A 23999-nucleotide genomic window follows, 5' to 3' on the forward strand; every position below is an offset into this window, starting at 1 on the left:
AGTAGCTCGAGCCATTCAAAAACACTTCATAGATACACCAGCAGTATAGTTCGATAGAGTCAGGATAGCAACACAAATCAGCAGTGGTGGCACTACCTAGCAGAGACAGCCAGATCTCAGCCTCAGCTCAAGATAGCAGGAGGGACCAGGAGGGAAGCCAGGAAAAGTTCTCAGCTCTGCCTCTCTCAGGGAATCAAAGCTCATCAAGGACTGGAGATCCACAAGCATTGCTCTGTAAAAAAGCCTCGCTCAGCCTTAGCCACTGCCTCCGTCAAGTCCTATTTATACTCCCTCCAAACATCACATGTCCTCCACGTCTTGCCTCAGCACGTATGAAAGTGTGTGTAAGTGGATATGACTGTGTGCATGGACATATGTGTTTGTGAGTGTGAGCTTCTGTATTTGTGTGAGTATAAGTGTGTGTGAGAGAGAGACAAAGAGAGATTAGCAAAACCTAATGAACTTATGTATGCCTTACCATGCCTAATTACAATTCATCTGTGGTGAGAGCATTAGCCTCTTCTTTATCTGACTTTTATTATGAACTATCTATACTGCTATGTCACCCTTTCATTTTTATACAGCCTTAGTTTATCACATATACAGAGGATTTGTATGAATAAAACAAAACAGAAAACTAAATAACAACAGAGTACACCACAGAGGTGTGTGTGTGCAGACTGGTGCCTTTCAGATCCTGTTAAACTGAGAGGAATGAGACGGGCTGGTCCTAAGGTAGTGAGTTCTCTGGACTGATTGTTCAGTGGATTACAGACTGACCTCCTAGTCTTCACTTCCCGCCCCCCCCCCCCCACTTCTCACTACTGCACTTGACTAGTGGAGTAAGACAAAGCCCACCTATCCCAGGATTCCTCAGCAAGTTTCCATACAGCCCCACCCCACCCAGCCCAACCCAGCCCCGCCCTGCCCAGCCAAGCCCTCCCCAACCTTGATAATGGTTCCAGAATGACTAGGGATAGAGTAAGACAGAGCCCACCTACCCTGGGATTCCCCTGATTGCTTTAAATTGGGCCTGTGAGCTCACTTCGGGATCTCTCCATCTTGGTAATGGGAGAGCCCAGGATGCTGGATTCTGCAGAATAAAACACTCTTTGCATTTACATACTATTTGAGTCCAGGGTGTCATTCTTTGGCGAATCATGGACCCTTACAGAACTAGATATGAGAAGCACAGGGCAGTCACTGCCCACAGGCAGGCCTGGCAGAGGAGAGCCACATTAAAAAGATGTGTATTATGTTTAGAGATGAGTGGTTTAATACCGTATCATTATTTCTCTCTGCATGTAGACACATCATTTGTAAATACAGCAGAAACTGTAATTATAGAAAATATCTAACATGGTCCTTAATATTTAATTAGTCTCCCCACTGGAAGTCAATCGTGTAGAAAAGAAATGCTTTCTCAATGGGTTAATATTAATTGCTTAACAACCCTGACATCGATATTTATGGAATACTTATGGAACAAGCCTTCATGAAGTGGGAACACATTCATCCGTCTTCTGGGAGGATTTTTCAAAGTGTCAAATTCATTTTGCAATCTGCCTCTTCATGTTGTGAAATTTTTAAATTACTGTTGATTTGAAGGCTTTTCAAAGGCTCTATTTTTTTTTATCCCTATCTGAGGAAAAAATCAGAACAGATTAATCTGGTACTCTTTATGTATGTCGTTTCCCAATCATGCAAGAGGAAGAGGATAATTTTATGAAGAAAAGGAATATGATGAAGGAGAAGAGGCTAGAAAGGCAATACCAACATATGCAGTTAGACACAAAAGTAAAAAATTAAAGGCAGGAAGTGCCTTATCGGGAAATAGAAAGTTGCGGGTGGGCCTTACTGCAGAGTGCAGGCCTAGAGTGTACTAGGGCCTCAGTTCCATCTCCAGCACCAGGAGAGAGATGAGAGGGACAGGAGAGGAGAGCAGGAGATGGAGGAAGGGGGTGAGAAAAAGGAGAGTAGTGAACATTTCTATGAACTGAAGAATGTTAGGAAGATAGTCATCAATTCTTGCTAAGAGCCACAGATGTCCAGTTCCAAGGATTCTGTCTTCTGTGACACTGGTGATCCTTCATCTATCCATTTATTCTTTCAATAATTTATAATGACTGTCCACTCTGCTCACCTTGGCCTGGACACTGAAGACACACAAGCAAATGACAGATGCAGGGTTCTATGCTAAGTACACTGCAGGCTGCGCAGATAAGCAGTGCCAAAAACACTAACTGTAAGAGAGAAGGGATGCCCATGTTTAAAATCTTTGTGACTCAAAACATTTGTCCTCATAGTACCTGAAAATTCTTCTATTAGATGATCATGCTGGAAAGTCAGTATTTAATGGTAGAGGGTGTACCGAACGCTAAACCTTTCCACAGCTGGCTCTGCCCTTCATCTCTCCAGCACGCTCCAGCTAGCCCTCTGAGCCTGCGTAGCCTCCTCTGTAAAATTAGAACATTTGTCCTGATGAACGCTAAGCAATTTGTCAGGCTCACTGTCTACGATACTTCATTTAAAATGCAAATGTTATTTTCAAAGGGCGAAACATGAAGCCAACGGGGCTTTATTATGTATTAGTTAGATTAGTTAATTAAATTACCTAGCCTGTCACCTTGCAGAGCCCCAGAGAAAAGGGACACAGGTGGGGCTTATCCCAAAGAATAAGAGGAAGGGTTCTAGATTAGGGGAGGGTGACACGAAAGGTAATCTCGGTAAATAGAAATGGAAGGCGATGAGTTGGGATGGTATCAGAGAGAATGGAGAGTCGCAGATGCAGCTTTAACACGCTTTTAGCTTTCCTTTCTGAAGGTAGCGTTGGAACATGGAATGAAATCAGAGGCTGTGGCAGCTCCAGGCCCTGTTTCAGGAAGGGCTTGAGCAGCTCAGAGACCTGTCTTGATACATCTGTGTTACCTTTACACAAACTACTTCTGATCAAATGATAGATATATCTGGACTGGCAGCTTGGTTGAGGAATGAAGATGAGTTTTCACTGTACAGGGAGGGACAACTAACAATAAAAATCTTAGGGGAAAAATGTCACATGGAAACCCACTAATATAAAAGCTTCCTAAAATATAGATACCCAGACATATATAAAAAGAGCTTAAATAGAGTTCCCTTCTAACCGGGTGACAATGTCTATCAGAGTGATCTCTTGTTAGTCACAGCTGACTTTTGAGCCCCAGCTAGCCAGCATATATCATCCCAGTAAAGCAAAGGTTTCAAGTCCATAGATTCTTAATCCAAAGTATCACACAAACAGGCCTGATAAAGTTTTACCTTGCTTCGAATTTTTACAAGTCTGCCCCGCATCGTTTGCGTTTCTCCCCACATTCATATCTTCTAAGCACCCACAGAAGAGCTTACTAAGCTGAGTACTCAGTGGCTTGCCCAGGTCAAAATTCTCAATCCTTCCACAGTCCTCCACAAAACACCATAGTCATTTCTGTCACAGCAATACCCCACTCTCTGATACCAACTTTGTTCTAACTTATTTCTCTATTGCTGTAATAAAACATTGATCAAAAGCAGCTTGGGAAGGAAAGGGTTTATTTCACCATATAGGCTATTGCTGAGGGAAGCCAGGGCTGGAACTCAAGGCAGCAACCTGGAGTCAGGCACTGAAGCTGAGATGACGGCAGAATACTGCTTAAGGCTTGCTCGCCTGGCTTGTTCACCTTTCTTTCTTTCTTTCTTTCTTTCTTTCTTTCTTTCTTTCTTTCTTTCTTTCTTTCTTTCTTTCTTTCTTTCTTTTTTTTTTATACAACCCAAGACCACAGGCCCAGGGGCAGCAATGCCCATAGTAAGCTGAGCCCTCTATGTAATTAACAGAGGCTCCCCCTTCACAAGCGACTTTAGGTTTGTGTCAAGTTGAGAGCCTGAGGCTAACTGTGACACCTGCTAACAAAACAAAGGTTCTCAACATTCTGGATAACACCCCTTCCCATTTCCTTAGAAAGCCTATGGGTTAGAAACTACATCACCCAGCCTTAGACTGATAGCATTTTATATGCAAATTAGGTTCTGTCGATTGATGCATTTGCGAAAGTTTTGAATATAAAACAGGTTGCTGTCTTTTTGCTATTCTGCTAACAAGCAAGCTCTCAAAAACATACATATTACAAGAGGCTTTGGGGCACTGATGACCAGCCTCCGTGCATGGTTAACATCTCTGTGGGTGTCAAGAAAATTTCAGTGGTGACAGAGGAAGTGGCTTACTAACCCAGCTACCTTATCTCTAAATAGAATCTATGATGATGAGCATTAAATTTAATAGTTCCATTTGTGGCTTCCTGATTCATGGTAATCTAACATTTTTCAAATATTTTTAAGGCACCTCATTTCCTGTATATGATGCTTTCATGCTTAAAATATCCAGAGTGTTTTCTCTCTTATACTGTGCTGTGACTAATATAGATTTCAGAAGTAGAAGTAATTACAGAGAGCAGACTCCCAACACTAGGAACTTGACTGGCAGTAGTTTCATGACTTCGTTGGCTTGAAGGTAGTATATCCTTTCTCCAGTACTGACGTGACCCTTGCCACCATGAAGCAGAGTTGCTATGGTGACCTACAGAATACCTTAGGCTAAGCTCACAGATAGATTACAGTAATAATAATGAGAGTCCAAATCTTCGTATGAGAGACTAATCACTGCTTCCTCCTACTCCAGCTGCACTTGGCATTGGGAGTTGATTGACAGTATAGGAAGTATAAGGTTGACTAAGGATTAGGACTCACCAGCAGTTCTACTAACAGTGTCTATGGAGAAGATCCTGGTGGTTTATGTGCTTTGAGCTACCCAATCTCTTATAAGGAATCCTAAGAAACTCGTTGATTCACCAATCTGGACTCAGATGGCAGTCCTTTCTTTAATCTGTTGATACCCTCTCTGTTGGAAGTAAGCACGCATTTCTTTACATCTCTCCAGGGAAAAGTCTCATCGTTGAAGACAAATATAATTCAATTCTTCCTGAAAAGAAAAAAAAAAAAAAACAACAACAACAACAACAAAACCCAAAAAGTCAGTTCAAGGCATGGTCACAAAAATAGCTAAATCACCACATTTTTAGTGGTATAGCACCATAACTATCCAATGGGAGTTTAATTGTGTGTCTCAAAAAGTCAATACCTTGGTGGATTGGTGTAGTAGGAATAGGGTAATCAGAGACTAAGGAGTTGTATGACATTTCAGAAGCAATGGAGAGCTCAAGAAAGGAAATTATAAACTAAGGTTTTTAAAGTTTCTCTAAGATGTGTCTAACCTGTAGCCACTAAGGGGACAGCTATGAATAATACTCAACAAAATAATAAATTTACTTAAAATACTTCGATGCTTTTTCTTTGTAACCAATTTGCATGATTCTTTTTTTGTTTTGTTTTGGGTTTTTTGTTTTTGCTTTTGTTTTTCAAGACATGGTTTCTCTGTATAGCCTGGCTGTCCTGGAACTCACTCTGTACACCAGGCTGGCCTCGAACTCAGAAATCTGCCTGCCTCTGCCTCCCAAGTGCTGGGATTAAAGGCATGTGCCACCACTGCCTGGCAGATTGCATGATTCTTGACTGTGAACTTTGTGGGTAAGCTCAAGTCACAATGTCAAAAGGTTGGACATGCTGCAAGCTAGGCAAAATTAGAAACTTTTTTAATTTCTTAGACAGTTCTTTAATTTCCCTCAGACAAGCTCCAAAATCTCTTAAACCAATGGAATGATTCCAAAAGTAAGATACCAAGAATGAGTTTTGAATTCAAATTCAATTGAATTTATAGTCTTACTTGGTCATCTATGTTTAAGTTAGACTTCACTCTAAGAAGGATGAAACCCTGAAATCTAAAATGAGCGTATTTTGGTAAATTCAGGGGCATATAAATCCTCATAACACTCAGCATCCTTAGACTTCTCTCCCTGCAAAAGCAGGCCCTCCTCCCATCTAATAAGCTAATTCTGCCTGTGTGTGAACTCTTCCATGACTCCCAGAGATGCTAAGAATCCTTCACATTCTGCCCTTTAGTTCAGCACCAGCCCTGACACACTAATGCAAGTGCCCTCTGGCCCCTCTCCCAGTTCCAGGCCTTCATCCAGCAGCCACCATGAGTGTGAGTGGGAACTATATTTACAATGGGCTTTAATCATTGTATTGTCTCTTGACCTATGAGTCACATCAATCATATCTCAAAGAGAAAAGAGTCTTCATTTAAATACTTGCAACTCCTGGTTATTTGCACATACCAAAACTGGAAATATATGTCATAATAGATTTATATTGAAGGAAGGATAATCAAAGAAAGAGGAATTGTGAACCTAGATATATTTACTAGAGGTTTTTGATTCAACAATCTAATTCAAGAGCCATGTATTTGTTTGCTTAGTTGATGAGCTGAAATGTAGCTCAAAAGAGGCTTACTCCAAGTGAGTAATGTAAAATTTAAAAGTTCAAAGACTTGGTGGTGATGCATGCCTTTAATCCCAGCACTTTGGAGACAGGCAGATCTCTGAGTTTGAGGCCAACTTGGTTTACAGAGTGAGTCCAGGACAGCCAGGGCTGAACAGAAAAACCCTGTCTCAAACAAACAAACAAACAAACAAGAAGTTCAAAGACTTAAAGGGCTGGTATTTTTAAAACAGAAGTATTCTACATAAGTTGATCACCATGGAACATGCCAAATGGACTCAAAGAATGTTCCCTCCACTGTCTTAGTCAGGGTTTCTATTCCTGCACAAACATCATGACCAAGAAGCAAGTTGGGGAGGAAAGGGTTTATTCAGCTTACACTTCTGCATTGCTGTTCATCACAAAAGGAAGTGAGGACTGGAACTCAAGCAGGGTTGGAAGCAGGAGCTGATGCAGAGGCCATGGAGAGATGTTCCTTACTGGCTTGCTTCCCCTGGCTTGCTCAGCCTGCTCTCTTATAGAACCCAAGAACACCAGCCCAAAGGTGGACCACCCACAAGGGGCCCTCCCCACTTGATCACTAATTGATAAAATGCCCCACAGCTGGATCTCATGGAGGCACTTCCCCAACTGAAGCTCCTTTCTCTATGATAACTCCACCCTGTGTCAAGTTTACACACAAAACCAGCCAGTACACTCCACTAAGACACAGAAAATCATGTCTATGGTTTAACCACATGTACCCCTTAAACAGCAGATGAGTATTCTTTCTTGATAGAAAGTATAAGGTTATACTGGCCATTATACCATCATAATGTTGGATTTTGGCATCACAAAAAAATGCCTTGTGACTGCCATGACCACAATAGTGCTTTTTGACAACACAATGAACCAATGTCCCATCATTATGCTCAATTGCGATATAACGATGCATGACGTCACAGACCTTCACTGTACCATTACAGTGCTAATCTCTCTCATTGCAATTCTCCTTTGTGTTATTACAGTCCCTGATTGTATCATCATAAAGCCACACTGAGTCATAATAATAATCCAGTGTGACATTATAAAGGCTCATTGTGCCATCATAAAGCTACATTATGTTATCACAATGCAACATCATCATGTTGATCCATTGGGCCACCATAGTGCCACACTGTGTTGTCACGTTATTCTTTTGTAATATCATAATGATTCATTGTGACATCATAATAATCCAGTGCAGCATTACAGTACTCTCCTATGACATCACAATGATCCTTTATGCCATCACAATACCACATTGCAGCACCATAATGGTCCAAGGTGTCACTGCAATGCTTACAAAGCTCAACTGTGATCTTACAATGACTTCTTTTTTTTTTCAAATGTACATTTTTATTTATTCATTTAAGAAACATAATTAAATAGGAAAATAATAAAACATCAAAGTAAAATTTAAAACTAGAACAATAGGATAAATTCTTTGCTGTATCACATAGAAACAACTTAACATCTTAAATTTTCATTCTAAGTGAAAAACCTGTCCTATTTACAAATATTTTAATTACTAACAATTATTTTCTCTATTCTACCTGAGCATGACTTCAAGTCATTGATATTTTTTTATTTACATTGCAAATGATTTCTCCTTTTCTGGGTCCCCACTCCCCACAAGTCCATAAGCCCTCTTCCCTCCCCCTGTTCTTCCATCCACCCCTTCCCACTTCCCTGTTCTGGAATTCCCCTATACTCTTGCACTGAGTCTTTCCAGAACCAGAGGCCACTCCTCCATTCTTTTTGGACATCATTTAATTTGTGGATTATGTCCTGGGTATTCAAAGTTTCTAGGCTAATATCCACTTATCAGTTAGTGCATACCATGATTGATCTTTTGAGACTGGGTTACCTCACTTAAGATGATGTTCTCCAGCTCCATCCATTTGTCTAAGAATTTCATGAATTCATTGTTTCTAATGGCTGAATAGTACTCCATTGTGTAAATATACCACATTTTTTGTATCCATTCCTCCATTGAAGGACACCTAGGTTCTTTCCAGCTTCTGGCTACTACAAATAGGGCTGCTATGAACATAGTTGAGCATGTGTCCTTATTGCATGCTGAAGAATCCTCTGGATATATGCCCAGTAGTGGTATAACAGGGTCCTCAGGAAGTGACATGCCCAGTTTTCTGAGGAACCGCCAGACTGATTTCCAAAGTGGTTGCACCATCTTGCAATCCCACCAGCAGTGGAGGAGTGTTCCTCTTTCTCCACATCCTCGACAACACCTGCTGTCTCCTGAGTTTTTGACGTTAGCCATTCTGACTGGTGTGAGATAAAATCTCAGGGTTGTTTTGATTTGCATTTCCCTAATGATTAATGATGTTGAACGTTTCTTAAGGTGTTTCTCAGCTCTCCGAAGTTCTTCATGTGAAAATTCTTTGTTTAGCTCCGTACCCCACTTTTTAATGGGGTTATTTGGTTCTCTGGGTTCTACTTTCTTGAGTTCTTTGTATATATTAGATACTAGCCCTCTGTCAGATTTAGGGTTGGTGAAGATCCTTTCCCAGTATGTTGATTGACATTTTGTCCTTTTGACGGTATCCTTTGCCTTACAGAAACTTTGTAGTTTTATGAGGTCCCATTTGTCAATTCTTGATCTTAGAGCATAAGTTATTGGTGTTCTATTCAGGAACTTTTCCCTGTGCCCATGTCCTCCAGGGTCTTCCCCAGTTTCTTTTCAATTAGTTTCAGTGTGTCAGGTTTTATGTGGAGGTCCTTGGTCCATTTGGAGTTGAGCTTGGTACAAGGAGATAAGAATGGATCGATGCGCATTCTTCTGCATGCTGACCTCCAATTGAACCAGCACCATTTGTTGAAAAGACTATCTTTTTTCCACTGGATGCTTTCAGCTCCTTTGTCGAAGACCAAGTGACCATAGGTGTGTTGGTTCATTTCTAGGTCTTCAATCCTATTCCATTGATCTGCTTGCCTGATATTGTACCAATACCATGCAGTTTTTATCACTATTGCTCTGTAGTAGAGTTTAAAGTCTGGGATATTGAATCCCCCTGAAGTTCTTTTACTGTTGAGAATAGTTTTAGCTATCCTGGGTTTTTTTGTTATTCCAGATGAATTTGAGAGTTGCTCTTTCTAGCTCTATGAAGAACTGGGTTGGGATTTTTATGGGAATAGCATTGAATCTGTAGATTGCCTTTGGCAAGATGGCCATTTTAACTATATTAATCCTGACAATCCACGAGCATGGAAGGTTTTTCCATTTTCTGAGATCTTCTTCGATTTCCTTCTTCAGAGATCTGAAGTTCTTGTCATATAGGTCTTTCACTTGATTGGTTAGAGTCACCCCAAGATACTTTATGCTGTTTGTAGCTATTATGAAAGGGGTCAATTCCCTAATTTCTTTCTCAGTCTGCTTATCCTTTGAATATATAAAGGCTACTGATTTGCTTGTGTTGATTTTGTAGCCAGCCACTTTGCTGAAGTTGTTTATCAGCTGTAGGAGTTCTCTAGTAGAGTTTTTAGGGTCACTTAAGTATACGATCATATCATCTGCAAATAGTGATAGTTTGACTTCTTCCTTTCCAATTTGTATCCCTTTGACTTCCTTCTGTTGTCTAATTGCTCTAGCTAGGACTTCAAGAACTATATTGAAAAGATATGGAGAGAGGGGGCAGCCTTGTCTAGTCCCTGATTTTAGTGGGATTGCTTCAAGTTTCTCTCCATTTAGTTTGATGTTAGCTACTGGTTTGCTGTATATTGCTTTTACTATGTTTAGGTATGGGCCTTGAATTCCTGTTCTTTCCAAGACTTTAAACATGAAAGGATGCTGAATTTTGTCAAATGCTTTTTCAGCATCTAATGCAATGATCATGTGGTTTTTTTTTCTTTGAGTTTGTTTATGTAGTGGATAGCATTTATGGATTTCCTTATATTGAACCATCCCTGCATCCCTGGGATGAAGCCTACTTGATCATGGTGGATGATCGTTTTGATGTGTTCTTGGATTCGGTGGGCAAGAATTTTATTTAGTATTTTTGCATCAATATTCATAAGGGAAATTGGCCTAAAATTCTCTTTCTTAGTTGGATCTTTGTGTGGTTTTGGTATCAGCGTAATGGTGGCTTCGAAGAAGGAGTTGGGTAGTGTTCCTTCTGTTTCTATTTGGTGGAAAAGTTTGAAAAGTATTGGTGTTAAGTCTTCTTTGAAGGTCTGATAGAATTCTGCACTGAAACCATCTGGTTCTGTGCTTTTTTGGTTGGAAGCCTATCTATATAAGCCTTCTATTTCTTTAGGGGTTATGGGTCTGTTTAGATGGTCTATTTGATGCTGGTTTAATTTTGGTAATTGGTATCTGTCTAAGAAAATGTCCATTTCCTCCAGATTCTCCAATTGTGTTGAGTACAGGTTTTTGTAGTAGGATCTGATGATTTTTTTGAATTTCCTCGGTTTCTGTTGTAATATCTCCGTTTTCATTCCTAATTTTGTTAATTTGGATACTTTCTCTGTGCCCTTTGGTTAGTCTGGCTAAGGGTTTATCTATCTTGTTGATTTTTTCAAAGAACCAGCTTTTGGTCTTGTTGATTCTTTGTATGGTTCTCTTGGTTTCTACTTGATTGATTTCAGCCCTGAGTTTGATGATTTCCTGCCTTCTCCTCCTCCTGGGTGAATCAGCTTCTTCTTGTTCCAGGGTTTTCAGTTGTTCCATTAATCTTCTAGTGTAAGCTCTCTCGAATTTCTTTTTGGAGGCACTCAAAGCTATGAGTTTTCCTCTTAGCACTGCTTTCATTGTGTCCCATAGATTTGTGTATGTTGTACCTTCATTTTCATTAAATTCTAAGAAATATTTGATTTCTTTCTTTATTTCTTCCTTGACCAAGGTATCATTGAGTAGAGTATTGTTCAGTTTCCATGTGTATGTGGGCTTTCTGTTGTTTTTACTGTTATTAAAGACCACTTTTACTCTATAGTGATCTGATAGGAGGCATGGGATTATTTCAATCTTCTTATATTTGTTGAGGTCTGTCTTGTGACCAACTATATGATCTATTTTGGAGAAGGTACCATGAGGTGCTGAGAAAAAGGTATATTCTTTTGCTTTGGGATAAAAAGTTCTATATATATCTGTTAACTCCAATTGGTTCAAAGCTTCAGTTAGTTTCATTGTTTCCCTGTTTAGTTTCTGTTTTCCTGATCGGTCCATTGGTGAAAGTAGAGTGTTGAAGTCACCCACAATTATTGTGTTAGGTGCAATGTGTACTTTGAGCTTTAGTAAAGTTTCTTTTATGAATGAGGGTGCCCTTGTATTTGGGGCATAGATGTTCAGGATTGAGAATTCTTCTTGTTGGATTTTTCCTTTGACCAGCAAGTAGTGACCTTCCATGTCTCTTTTGATGACATTAGGTTGAAAGTCAATTTTATTTGATGGCAACTCCGGCTTGTTTCCTGGGACCATTTGCTTGTAGAGTTGTCTTCCAGCCTTTTACTCTAAGGTAGTTTTATCTTTAACATTGAGGTGTGTTTGCTGTATGCAGCAAAATGTAGGGTCCTGTTTACGTAACCAGTCTGTTAGTCTATGTCTTTTTATTGGAGAATTGAGTCCATTGCTGTTAAGAGATAACAAGGAGTAGTGGTTATTGCTTCCTAACATTTTTGATTTTAATTTTATACGTGTGTGGTTATCCTCTTTGGGTTTGATGAAAGAAGCTTAATATCCTGCTCTTTACAGGGTATAGTTTCCCTCGTTGTAATGGTGCTTTCCCCCTACTATCCTTTGTAGTGCTGGGTTTGTAGAAAGATATTGTGTAAATTTGGTTTTGTCATGGAATATCTTGGTTTCTCCATCTATAGTAATTGAGAGTTTCGCTGGGTATAGTAGTATAGTTTCGCTGGCATTTGTGTTCTCTTAGAGTCTGCATGAGCTCCACCCAGGATCTTCTAGCTTTCATGGTCTCTGGTGAGAAATCTGGTGTAATTCTGATAGGTCTTCCTTTATATGTTACTTGCCCTTTTTCTCTTACTGCCCTAAGTATTCTTTCTTTGTTTAGTACATTTGGGGTTTTGATTATTATGTGACAGGAGGTATTTCTGTTCTGGTCCAGTCTGTTTGGAGTTCTGTAGGCTTCTTGTATATTCATGGGCATCTCTCTCTTTAGGTTAGGGAAGTTTCCTTCCATAATTTTGTTGAAGATATTTGCTGGCCCTTTAAGTTGTAAATCTTCACTCTCATCAATACCTATAATCCTTAGATTTGGCTTTCTCATTGTGTCCTGGTTTTCCTGGATATTGTGGGTTACAAGCTTTTTGCATTTTGCATTTTCTTTAACTGTTGAGTCTATGGTTTCTATGGTATCTTCGGCGTCTGAGATTCTTTCTTCTATCTCTTGTATTCTGTTGTTGATATTTGTGTCTATGGTCCCTGATTTCTTCCCAAGGTTTTCTGTCTCCGAAGTTGTCTCCCTTTGTGCTTTCTTAGTTGTTTCTACTTCTGTTTTTAGATCCTGGAAATTTTTGCTCAGTTCTGTTATTTGCTTGTTTGTGTTTTCCTCTAATTCTTTAAGCGATTTTTGTGTTTCCTCTTTCATGACTTCTGCCTGTTGATCAAGGTTCTCCTGTATTTCTTTAAGTGATTTTTGCGTTTCCTCCTTATTGGCTTTTGCATTCTCCTGAATTTCTTTCAATGATTTTTGTGTTTCCCTTGTAAGGGCTTCTAATTTTTGATCCATTTTCTCCTGAATTTCTTTAAGAATGTCCTTCATGTGTTCCTGTACTAGCATCATGACCAGTGAATTTAAATCCAAATCTTGTTTTTCTGGTGTGTTGGGATATCCAGGACTTGCTAATGTTGGAGAATTGGGTTCAGATGCTGCCATAATGCCTTGGTTTCTGTTAGTAACATTCCTACGTTTGCCTTTAGCCATCTGGTTCTCCCAAGAGTTAGATGGTCTTATTGTCACTGGCTGGTGCTTCAACCTACTGTGGATCTTTAAGGCTATCTCTGCGTTTCCTCTGGCACAGATTACTGATATGCTGCCTTCCTCTTTTGTGCCTTTGGAGCCCTTCTCAGTTTTGCCTCAAGCAATGCTATACTTAGGTTGTCAAGGTCAACCAGGTGTTCTCTGTCTGCTCTATTATGGAGGGAAGAAGTTGTGGTGGGGGTCACTCCCTCTGTTGATTCTCACATAGGACACAGGTCCTGCGATGGACTGGCTTGCAGAAGAACCGCCTATGTGCTCAGTTCCTGAGTGCAGGCAGACCCCTGGCGGTTTGCACCACCAGAAATCTAAAGCTCAGGGTGACACAGTACCTAGTGATCCTTTTGTGTCCCTGAACACAGCAAATATGGCTGCGGGGCTTCTCTCCTTCCACAGCTTCCTGGGCAGGACACGGGCCCGAGCCCGGCGGGATGGCAGACAAAAGCCGCCTATGTGCTCAGTCCCTGAGTGCAGGCAGACCCCTGGCAGTTTGCACTACCAGAAATCTAAAGCTCAGGGTGTTACAGTACCTAGTGATCCTTTTGTGTCCCTGCAGGCAGCGAGTCTGGCCGCGGGGCTTCTCTCCTGCCACAGCTCCCTGGGCAGGATTCCTTACAATGACTTCTTGTACCATAGCAAATCTCCATCATTCCATCAAAGTGCAACACTGTTTCATTATCACATTGTTCCTTTGTGACATCATAATGTTCCATTGTATTATAACTATGATGTATCGTGATATAACAAAGATCCATTATGTCATTATGATGCTGTATTGGGTCAACATAATCCTCCTATGTGACATTATTTTAAAAGATTGTTCCATTGTGCTTTCAAAATCCACCTTGATATATGGCAGTGTTCCATTGTGCTTTTACAATGAAGCATCATATTATGATGACCCATTGTGACACCACAAAGCTTCATTGTGCCACCACAATACTGTATTGTGACAGTACAGTAATCTAGTCACCATTACAATGCTGGACTGTGACATCACAAACACTGTTGTGGCATCACAGTACTGCACTGTGATATCATGTTGCTTATTGCTAGAGCAAAATTCTGAACTTTGACATCACAGGACTGAATGTTAAAGTCACAAAGAGCTACTGTGCTGTCATAATGCTTCATTGTACCAAATTCTGTATTCTCACTTCACAAAACCACATTGTGCTATGACAATGTTTTGATATTTGATTTTTCTGCTCTTGTAGTAAGCTTCCTGGGTTCTGTGGTGATGATGAAATATTTAAGTGTCACTATCCAAAGGATTACTGTAAACCACTCCTTTGTTTCTTAAAAAAAAAAAAAAAAAAAAAAAAAAACAGCCATTTTCCAAGCTAAATATCTAGGTTTTAGGGTACTTCTAGATAGTGATACTCAGTTCCTTAGGAGAACAAAAAATCAATTCAACTATAATCCATTGATTAGATTAAGGACTTGAGAGGGTCAAGTAGTATATGAAGTTTGTGTTAGATTCCCTCTTGCAATAGACCAAGAAAGTTTGCTAACTCATTCGGTGGATATTTTCCAATTTCTTATATTTTATGGTTGTGAGCCTAGCCTTTAACGACTGAGCCATCTCTCCAGACCTATTTTCCAATTTCTAAACACAAAGTTTTGGCAGCTGATAAAATCACCATATCTAGGCAGCATAGGCAGAGAGAAACCCAGATGACCTCTGCCTGCAAATTGCCCCTGTCCACTGCCACACAGCACAGGCAAGACAGAAGACACCCAGAAACCTGGGCACCACTAAGATGGACAAGTAAGTGACTGAGCAATGACAGAGACAGAGAAGCAGAATGGTGGGTGCACAATGAAGCAAGCTGAAACTGGGTATGTGAGCGTGGTGAGGAACAGCCAGGTGTACGTAGCCTGTACTGCCACTTAAAGCCATAGTGACATCCTTGCCCATGGTACCACTGAGGTCCATGGCCCTGCAGCAGCAGGGATCTGTGCCAAAGTCCATGGCCCATGTTACACTCAAAGACAATGCAGACATGTCTAGTCTAGGCTGCCACCTGAGAACATGGCCATGGGTTTCACAGAGCTGGCTCTGACCCTCAACAACTGCAGCACTCAGGAGAGCCTGCCACACCCCTCACCTGCGCAACATGGGAGAGATATCCCCAAGGTCATGAGAGCAGGTGAGCTGGCCTCATCCTTCATGGGCAGTGCTGGAGAGTTGACCCCAGTGGTGTGGTTTTGGGAGAGTTGACTCCAATGGCATAAGCACAGGAGAACTGGTGGGCTGACCTTCTCAGCTAACACTCAGGCCCAAATCCAGACTTTTGTGTTAGCCCACCCTAATATCTACCCCATCCGTAGTGGCTATTTCTGGTTGTCAACTTGACTATATTGGGAATGAACTACAACATGGATCTTGGCTTGGAGATCTTGAGGCATAGTGGCTATGAAGCCCAGAAGATTAAGACAAGGAGATCTCTGAGTTCAAGGAAAGTCCCAGATGCAGGTGTGGTGGCACACACTTTTAATCTGGGCCACATCTTCTGCTGGAGACCTACATAAGCACATTGGAAAAAGGAAGATTCACTCTCTTCTTCGCCTGCTTACCTTGTGGGACTGAGCAACTGCTAGATCCTTGGACTTCCATCCACAGCTGCTGCTGACCACTGTTGGGAGTTAGACTACAGACTGTAAGTCATCAACAAATTCCCTTACTACATAGAGACTACCCGTACGTTCTGTGACTCTAGGGAACCCTGACTAATACACCATCCTTGAACTTTGGGAGCATATAAAAGGGGCCATTCCTGCAGAACCAAAGCTTCAGAATCTCCATACCCAGGACAACAGTGTATCTGAGAGGAGTCCCAGCGAGGATCCAGTATTGATAGAGTAGCAGAAGCCAGAGGCCTTGAACCAGACCAATGACTCACTGCAATGAGCATTTAAAAGTAAAGCTGTTTGAGCAAAAAGATATACTGTGTGATACACAGCAGCTTTCATGGGACAATGGTTTTGTTTGTTTCTTTTCTTTTCTTTTGGGAGGAGGTTGCAAGGATGGAAGGCAGATATGAGGTGTAGGGAGATGAGTGGGATTGGGGTCTGTGAAGTGAAATTTGTAAAGAATCAATAAAAAGGTTTTTTTTTTTAATCACCACATTGACTCTATCATCATGAAGGAAAAGATCAAGGATAGAAAGCCAAGTAACTAAAAGCTGAATCACAACCTTGAGGAATACACACAGTGCCATCCTTCAAGATGCAAAACAGGGTGTCAATGGCAGAGTGACTCTGGTTCTTTCTCAGTCTACCCATACTAAAATTTTACATAAGACAAGTTCAACCAATATTTGCCACAAAAGTAAGCAGCAATGTATCCCCACAAATGTCCAATCACAGATTGATGGAGGAAAACAATACCAATAGTAACAAGATCTACATGTTGCTGCATCTGTGCGGGAGAGGTAAAGAAAGCGGTGATGAAGCTGATGGACTTAAAACTCCTGTACTGTGCAGATCTTTGCTGCTGCGGGTTGGATCTAAAGTGTCAAGTGAAAGGCCCACACATTGAAGGTTTGGCCCAGCTGGTGGTGCTGTTGAGATGTGACTGAATAATAAGTCACTAACCGCACCAATAGACGAGTCGAGTTTATAGCTAAATGGAGCCATTAGGAGGATGAAGGGTGTGTCTGTAAAGAATATATCTTGTCCCTGGCCTCATCCCTGCTCCTTCTCGTACTCCTTTCTGGCCTCCATGCAGTTAGCGCCCTCTTCTATTACATGTCCCTGCTGTCATGATATGTCCATAGCCAAGGAGCTGCCAAGCCATGGACTGGACTTCTGAAACTGTAGGCTGGCATTTCTATAAATTTGTTTACTGTAATAATTGTCAAAGCACTAGCACACTAACTAAAAGTACAACAGGCCACTGTATGGGTAGATTCAGAATCTTTAACAGTGGTTAGATGCAAGAAGCCAAGAAAGTGTTCTACAAGAGGCTGAATGTCTCACTGAGTGCTTAATACACACCCAAGCTTGTCAAGAACAAAACTCCACAGAAGACACTTCTGTAAGTGGAATAACATTAGTGGAATAGTGTTGGCCCTGGTGCTGTTGTATTTTGATGTCAATTCCACTTTCCCAGGAGGGGTTGTCTGGAAAGAGGAATGAGTCACATACTCAGGTGACTTCTTGTGAACCATCCCCTAATGAATAAAGGAATCAATCACTGGGTGAGTAGACAGGACTTCCGGGTTGGACAGAGGACAAGAGGAAGCAGGAGAGGAGGGGCTTTTGGACAGGGATGAGAAGACAAGATATTGCTACTAGTGTCATCCGGTTTCTTTTCTTTTTTTTTAATTCATTTTATTTTTTTCATTAGATATATTCTTTATTTACATTTCAAATGTTGTCCCCTTTCCTGGTTCAACCACCCTTCCCCCCCCAAAAAAAAATCCCCTAACTCATGCCCCCTCCTCCTGTTCACCAATCCACCCACTCCCACTTCCCTGTCCTGGCATTCCCCTATACCTGGGGCATCTCCAGGATTCTCTACCAGAAGATTTAGATTTAATATGGCTTACAAAATTAGGATTCTAGTCATTGCGCCCAGCGATTGAGTTACCATTGTTTCTGTACTAAATTTGTGTGGTGTTTTCCCTCACGAGGCGACTCGACTAGGTTCCAGAGAGAATGGTACGGCCGCAGGAAAGCATGGATTTGCCTGATGTGCACCACAAAGGACCATGGGAGTTTTGAAAGCATGGGGCTGGTGTGGTAGGGACCTGCCAGTGGGGACTTACTGAGCTGAGTGGAGAGATTTTGGAGCTTTGAGTCAGAGTCTCCACAAGTTAAGAACAGGCCAGCCATTGCCCACCCAGCCCTCAGGGACAGAGAGTAGCTGGGTACAGCACAGGAACTTGCCATTCTATTTAATATTTCAAGCAACAGGATAGAAACATCAGAGGTCTAAAAGAAAAACAAAAAACACAAGGTTTATATCAAAGTATGGGAGAGGAACTGAACCAGGCAATCTCAGAAAGCAGGCCATCATGTTTATTAACATTGATGGATGGGAAAAGAGCTCTTTGGGACTGGAGAGATGGCTCAGTGGTTAAGAGCACTGACTGCTCTTCCGAAGGTCCTGAGTTCAAATCCCAGCAACCACATGGTGGCTCACAACCATCCATAACAAGATCTGATGCCCTCTTCTGGACTGTCTGAAGACAGCTACAGTGTACTTACATAAAATAAATGAATAAATCTTAAAAAAAAAAAAAGAGCTCTTTAAAATGAGAAGCCCATGGATCAAAAGTTAGAAGCCCTTGCAAGGGAAACACAAAAATCATTGAAAGAAATCCAGGAGAATACAAAAGCCAACAAGGAGGAAATGCAAAAAACACTTAAAGAAATACAGGAGAACTTTGGTCAACAGGCTGAGGTCATGAAAGACGAAACACAAAAATCTCTTAAAGAAATACAGGAGAACTTTTGTCAACAGGCTGCGGTCATGAAAGACGAAACACAAAAATCTCTTAAAGAATTACAGAAAAACACAAACAAGCAAGTGAAGGAGCTAAGCAAAACCATCCAGGATCTAAAATCAGAAGTAGAAACAACTAAGAAAACTCAAAGGGAGACAACTTTGGAGATAGAAAGCCTTGGGAAGAAATCAGGGGACAGAGATGCAAATATCAACAACAGAATACAAGAGATAGAAGAAAGAATCTCAGATGCTGAAGATTCCATAGAAACCATGGACTCAACAGTTAAAGAAAATGCAAAATGCAAAAAGCTTGTAACCCAAAATATCCAGGAAATCCAGGACACAATGAGAAGACCAAACCTAAGGATTATAGGCATAGATGAGAGTGAAGATTTACAACTTAAAGGGCCAGCAAACATCTTCAATAAAATTATGGAAGAAAACTTCCCTAACCTAAAGAGAGAGATGCCCATGAATATACAAGAAGCCTACAGAACTCCAAACAGACTGCACCAGAACAGAAATACTTCCCGTCACATAATAATCAAAACACCAAATGTTCTAAACAAAGAAAGAATACTAAAGGCAGTAACAGAAAAAGGCCAAGTAACATATAAAGGAAGACCTATCAGAATCACAGCAGACTTTTCACCTGAGACTATGAAGGCTAGAAGGTCCTGGGCAGATCTCATGCAGACTCTAAGAGAACACAAATGCCAACCAAAACTACTATATCCAGCAAAACTCTCAATCACCATAGATGGAGAAACTAAGATATTTCATGACAAAACCAAGTTTACCCAATATCTATCCACAAACCCGGCCCTAAAAAGGATAATAGGAGGACAACACCAATACAAGGAGGGAAACTTCACCCTGGAAAAAGCAAGATAGTAACCTTTCATCAAACCCAAAAGAAGTTAAGCATTCAAATTTAAAAAATAACGTCAAAAATGATAGGAAATAACAATCACCATTCCTTAATATCTCTTAACATCAATGGACTTAATGCCCCAATAAAAAGACACAGACTAACTGAATGGATACGTAAACAGGACCCTACATTTTGCTGCTTACAGGAAACACACCTCAGGGTCAAAGACAAACACTACCTTAGAGTAAAAGGCTGGAAGACAATTTTACAAGCAAATGGTCTCAGGAAACAAGCTGGAGTAGCCATTTTAATATCAGATAAAATTGACTTTCAACCCAAAGTCATCAAAAGAGACCCTGAGGGACACTTCTTGCTGGTCAAAGGAAAAATACAAAAAGAAGAACTGTCAATCCTGAACATCTATGCCCCAAATGCAAGGGCACCCTCTTTCGTAAAAGAAACTTTATTAAAACTAAAAGCACACATTGCACCTAACACAATAATTGTGGGTGACTTCAACACTGCACTTTCCTCAATAGACCGATCAGGAAAACAGAAACTAAACAGGGACACAATGAAACTAATTGAAGCTTTGGACCAATTAGATTTAACAGATATATATAGAACATTCTATCCTAAAACAAAAGAATATCCCTTTTTCTCAGCACCTCATGGTACCTTCTCCAAAATCGACCATATAATTGGTCACAAGACAGACCTCAACAAATATAAGAAGATCGAACTAATCCCATGCCTCCTATCTGATCACTATGGAGTAAAAGTGGTCTTCAATAGCAACAGAAACAACAGAAAGCCCACATACACGTGGAAACTGAACAATACTCTACTCAATGATACCTTGGTCAAGGAAGAAATAAAGAAAGAAATTAAAGACTTTTTAGAACACAATAAAAATGAAAACACAACATACCCAAATCTATGGGACACAATGAAAGCAGTGCTAAGAGGAAAACTCATAGCCCTGAGTGCCTCCAAAAAGAAAATGGAAAGAGCATACATTACCAGCTTAATGACACACCTGAAAGCCCTAGAAGAAAAAGAAGCTATTTCGCCCAGGAGGAGTAGAAGGCAGGAAATCATCAAACTCAGGGCCGAAATCAATCAAGTAGAAACAAAGAGAACCATACAAAAAATCAACAATACCAGGAGCTGGTTCTTTGAGAAAATCAACAAGATAGATAAACCCTTAGCCAGACTGACCAAAGGGCACAGAGAAAGTATCCAAATTAACAAACTTAGAAATGAAAAGGGAGATATAACAACGGAAACTGAGGAAATCCAAAAAATCATCAGATCCTACTACAAGAGCCTATACTCAACACAACTGGAGAATCTGGAGGAAATGGACAATTTCCTTGACAGATACCAAATACCAAAATTAAATCAGGACCAACTAGACCATCTAAACAGTCCCATAATGCCTAAAGAAATAGAAGGAGTCATAGAAAGTCTTCCAACCAAAAAAAGCACAGGACCAGATGGCTTCAGTGCAGAATTCTACCAGACCTTCAAAGAAGAGTTAACACCAATACTCTTCAAACTATTCCACAAAATAGAAACAGAAGGAACACTACCCAATTCCTTCTACGAAGCCACAATTACGCTGATACCAAAGCCACACAAAGATCCAACAAAGAAAGAGAACTTCAGACCAATTTCCCTTATGAACATTGATGCAAAAATACTCAATAAAATTCTTGCCAACCGAATCCAAGAACACATCAAAACGATCATCCACCATGATCAAGTAGGCTTTATCCCGGGAATGCAGGGTTGGTTCAATATACGGAAATCCATCAATACAATCCACTACATAAACAAACTCAAAGAACAAAACCACATGGTCATTTCATTGGATGCTGAAAAAGCATTTGACAAAATTCAGCATCCCTTCATGCTTAAAGTCTTGGAGAGAACAGGAATTCAAGGCCCATACCTAAACATAGTAAAAGCAATATATAGCAAACCGGTAGCCAGCATCAAACTAAATGGAGAGAAACTTGAAGCAATCCCACTGAAATCGGGGACCAGACAAGGCTGCCCCCTTTCTCCTTATCTTTTCAATATTGTACTTGAGGTACTAGCTCGGGCAATTCGACAACATAAGGAGGTCAAAGGGATACAAATTGGAAAGGAAGAAATCAAACTATCATTATTTGCAGACGACATGATCGTCTACCTAAGTGACCCAAAGAACTCCACTAGAGAGCTCCTACAGCTGATAAACAACTTCAGCAAAGTGGCAGGTTATAAAATCAACTCAAGCAAATCAGTGGCCTTCCTATACTCAAAGGATAAGCAGGCTGAGAAAGAAATTAGGGAAATGACCCCCTTCACAATAGCCACAAACAGTATAAAGTATCTTGGGGTGACTCTTACCAAACATGTGAAAGATCTGTATGACAAGAACTTCAAGACTCTGAAGAAGGAAATGGAAGAAGACCTCAAAAAATGGGAAAACCTCCCATGCTCATGGATCGGTAGAATCAATATAGTTAAAATGGCCATTTTGCCTAAAGCACTATACAGATTCAATGCAATACCCATCAAAATCCCAACTCAATTCTTCACAGAGTTAGAAAGAGCAATTATCAAATTCATCTGGAACAATAAAAAACCCAGGATAGCTAAAACTATTCTCAGCAACAAAAGGAAATCTGGGGGAATCAGTATCCCTGACCTTAAGCAATACTACAGAGCAATAGTGTTAAAAACTGCATGGTATTGGTACAGTGACAGGCAGGAGGATCAATGGAACAGGATTGAAGATCCAGAAATGAACCCACACACCTATGGCCACTTGATCCTCGACAAAGAGGCTGAAAACATCCAATGGAAAAAAGATAGCCTTTTCAACAAATGGTGCTGGTTCAACTGGAGGTCAGCATGCAGAAGAATGCGAATTGATCCATCCTTGTCTCCTTGTACTAAGCTCAAATCCAAATGGATCAAGGACCTCCACATAAAGCCAGACACTCTGAAGCTAATAGAAAAGAAACTGGGGAAGACCCTTGAGGACATCGGTACAGGGAGAAAGTTTCTGAACAGAACACCAATAGCATATGCTCTAAGAGCAAGAATTGACAAATGGGACCTCATAAAATTACAAAGTTTCTGTAAGGCAAAGGACACCATCAAGAGGACAAATCGGCAACCAACAAATTGGGAAAAGATCTTCACCAATCCTACATCAGATAGAGGGCTAATATCCAATATATATAAAGAACTCAAGAAGTTAGACTCCAGAAAACCAAACAACCCTATTAAAAAATGGGGTACAGAGTTAAACAAAGAATTCTCACCTGAAGAACTTCGGATGGCGGAGAAGCATCTTAAAAAATGCTCAACTTCATTAGTCATTAGGGAAATGCAAATCAAAACAACCCTAAGATTTCATCTTACACCAGTCAGAATGGCTAAGATTAAAAATTCAGGAGACAGCAGGTGTTGGAGAGGGTGTGGAGAAAGAGGAACACTCCTCCACTGCTGGTGGGGTTGCAAATTGGTACAACCACTCTGGAAATCAGTCTGGCGGTTCCTCCGAAAACTGGGCACCTTACTTCCAGAAGATCCTGCTATACCACTCCTGGGCATATACCCAGAAGACTCCCCACCATGTAATAAGGATACATGTTCTACTATGTTCATAGCAGCCCTATTTGTAATTGCCAGATGCTGGAAAGAACCCAGGTATCCCTCAACAGAAGAGTGGATGCAAAAAATGTGGTATATCTACACAATGGAGTACTATTCAGCCATTAGAAACAATGAATTCATGAAATTCTTAGGCAAATGGATGGAGCTAGAGAATATCATACTAAGTGAGGTAACCCAGACTCAAAAGGTGAATCATGGTATGCACTCACTAATAAGTGGATATTAACCTAGAAAACTGGAATACCCAAAACATAATCCACACATCAAATGAGGTACAAGAAGAAAGGAGGAGTGGCCCCTGGTTCTGGAAAGACTCAGTGAAACAGTATTCAGCAAAACCAGAACGGAGAAGTGGGAAGGGGTGGGTGGGAGGACAGGGGAAGAGAAGGGGGCTTGCGGGACTTTCGGGGAGTGGGGGGGCTAGAAAAGGGGAAATCATTTGAAATGTAAATAAATTATATCGAATAAAAAAAAATTTAAAAAAAAAATGAGAAGCCCAAGCCTCATTCTAAAAGTTCACTTCTATACCTATAATCCTTAGGCTTGGTCTTCTCATTGTGTCCTGGATTTCCTGTATGTTTTGGTTCAGGAGCTTTTTGCATTTTGC

This window comes from Apodemus sylvaticus, chromosome 3, assembly GCF_947179515.1.
Source record: "Apodemus sylvaticus chromosome 3, mApoSyl1.1, whole genome shotgun sequence".
In the NCBI taxonomy this organism is placed as follows: Eukaryota; Metazoa; Chordata; class Mammalia; order Rodentia; family Muridae; genus Apodemus; species Apodemus sylvaticus.